We start from the raw sequence: 2,846 nt of genomic DNA, 5'->3' as shown, positions 1-2,846 counted from the left end.
GAAGTGCTAGTGACTTGCTTCTAGCTTTTAGATGAATTAAAGAGCAGGATTCAAATCGGATCCAATCAAACATATTTGTTCATTTAATCACAGCTGTCTATTTGAATCTAGCCACAGCTCATATCATATATTAGGTTGTTCGGTAATTAATGTCGTATTTCAACCTTTATTGTTAAAGTGGCATATCTCAGCTCAAAATAAATTTTGTTAGTCTAATTAAGAACCATTGGAATTTACACATTTTTGGCAACGATAAACAAGTTTAATTATTCTGTTTGCATAGATTCCTAGACTTCTGGAGGCGAAGAAGTCGTTAAAGGCACTTCGGAATCGGCATTGTTTCTGAAGCATTTCTCGCACAGAAAGTTGTTGAGATGCCTGAAAAAGTGGCACTCGATACGAGAAAATTCTGGGGAGTACGGTGGTTGAGGCACAGTTTTGTAACACAGCTAGTTCAACCGTTGCAGTGCCGATAGTACCACATGTGCGTTATCGTGGAGAACGATTGGTCCCTTTCTGTCGATTAATGCCGGGTAAATTCGTTGGAGTTTTTGGTGAATTTCGTCGACTTGTTTGACCAACCGCTGAGCCGAACGTTGCCGATTATTATAGATAATCATCATTCGAACAAGATGCATTGTTAGAACATATACAAGAAAAACGAGTTTACATTTTGCTTGCGTGTTTAATCCTTTGTTGCACCGTGTAGCTTCACAAATAATCAGTTTCAGTCACTCACTTAAAGGGGATCCGTGATTGTTGTGCAATGCTGATAAATATTAAAATGCTTTAAAAGAAGAAGCCGTTTGAAAAATAGTTACACCAAGACTTATAAAAGGATAAATGATAAAGCGGCTGGTCTTGGTCAATCCCTGAGGGATGCATTCGACTTCAATTCTGGTGCCAATTTTCCGACCCGGAAAACTTGAGTGAGAAAGGCTTGATAAGCCCGGGCCACGAGATCGAATCCATTGTGTATTGCAGGGCACCTCTAACCACTGCGCTACAGCATGCCTTTATAAGCTATATAATTATGAATCGTATAACCGCAATAGAGTGCATGGTCATTGTAGGTCTACCATAAACGGAAGATTTAGGTCACAGGGGAACACGTCCTCCACAGGACATCGCGCGCGGCGCTATATTGGTATGGACCTCCGACCAGACGAGTACCTCTTCATTTCGTTTACACGTTCACCATCTATGCCTACTATTGTCCATATTTCCAGTTTTCTTTCAAACAATGAAATGTCCTTCTTAAGAAGTCCGACTCATCGAAATTCACTCGAATTCCGTGGGCGGGTGTTTCAGTCTTCTCTGAAAATTATTCTTCGTATCTCTCTATTACATAGCCAATCTCGCCCGTCACTTTCTTTTTGACACTTTCGAAATTCAATTCTCGAAAACAACATGGAATAATACATTTTAGTTGTTATATATAATATAATTGGTGTACTTTCTAGTTATGCAAGGAAATCGCCTTCACTAAATTATGCCAACCATGGAATGTTCCCTTCAGATTGTAAAGAAACAGCTGATGTTGTAATAATTTAAAAATGCTCCAGAAATAGAAATTATATCTTGAACGGGATATTTTCTCCGCCATCAATACAAAATTGTGCGCTTGGATACATAGCAATTCGGTGTTATGAAGAGAATGTGGAAAAAGGAGACGGAGAAAAAGTAGAAGGCGACTTATTTCTTTCACAACTGCGTCCACCAAAGAATTGGTTCGCGGATTAAGAAAGAATGGATGAAAAACTGCACTTTACCAAGACTGACCTGTAGATGAAATAAGGCAGTGATGCTTATCTAAACCATAGTTTTTGTACACGACACACACATTCGTTTGATTTCGCCTAATAAGGCGAGAGACAGAAATTTTCTCCACAAAACCATAACTTTTTTCCTAGATTATGTCTTCTTTTTGTCGCTGAAAATAACGTCAGTTCTCATCATTCTCCTCCTGTTCTTCATTAAACCTTGGAGACTTTATTTTGCCACCAACTTGCCACCATGGGATAGAGACACCAATTTTCAACAAAATGACACCCAAAATTGTGATAAAAGCTTCGATTTTGGAGTTCAGAGAGCATCAGAATATTTAAGGATGTTCCTCATGCGATTAAAATTTGGGTTTCGAGATTCTCTGCTTAAGTTGTTGGGTGTTAGGCTTAGTAAATAGATGTCAATCGACCTTTCTAGGCTCTAAACAAGGCAAAACCGCCGAAACGTCAGCCTAATAAATCAGCATTATTTTAACAACCTCGTATTTGTTTGAAGAAGAAACACTAACAAATAGTTGCTTGTGTTGCTTGTAATTGTTTTAATTTCATCTCTCTTCACAAGTATGGCATTTGGATATGAAATAATAACTAAATGAAATTGAAGAAGTCATGATTAATATTTAGAGAATGGTCAATAAGGAATATGGTTGTTTATCACTGTGATAGATGTAATAAGAGGCATGCCGCATTCTCCTTCTATCATAACCACCTGATATCGAGGGATACAAGGAAGTTTCGAACAATGTAAAAAAGGATAAATGAAATCGATTAATGAATAGAAACAAACCGTTTTTGTCCAATATCAACGCCGTTGTAGTGCCGGAAAAATGTTCCGCTTTGAGTGGACAAGATTTGTCTAGCTCCAAGAAACTCATCTAAATGTTTAAAGTGTTAAAAATTGAGTGCTATTAATTAAGACAGAAAAAACATACTAAATCGAATTGTTTCGATGACAATTGCATTTGTTAGAGAGAAGTTTGTGGTTGATGATGGGGGTGGACGAATAGCGCAGGTTGACTATAGTGTAACCGCGCCCTATAACAACCTGAAGACCCGTTC

The 2,846-nt window shown here is 38.1% G+C and overlaps 1 long non-coding RNA gene across 1 annotated transcript; it reads right to left on the bottom strand.

Moving 5' to 3' along the window:
• Window positions 1-331: 331 nt before the first annotated feature.
• Window positions 332-2,602, bottom strand: LOC309798139. The gene is made up of 3 exons (XR_014292967.1): window positions 2,575-2,602; window positions 1,783-1,933; window positions 332-378 (listed from the first exon to the last, which is right to left on the bottom strand). It is a non-coding gene; the product is annotated as an uncharacterized lncRNA (long non-coding RNA).
• Window positions 2,603-2,846: the final 244 nt, after the last annotated feature.

Source organism: Mesoplodon mirus (genome assembly GCF_964341445.2).
Source record: "Mesoplodon mirus genome assembly, contig: HAP1_SCAFFOLD_1895, whole genome shotgun sequence".
NCBI lineage: Eukaryota > Metazoa > Chordata > Mammalia > Artiodactyla > Ziphiidae > Mesoplodon > Mesoplodon mirus.
Note: the sequence above shows the minus strand (reverse complement) of the source record. Positions and strands in the feature narration are given on the sequence as shown.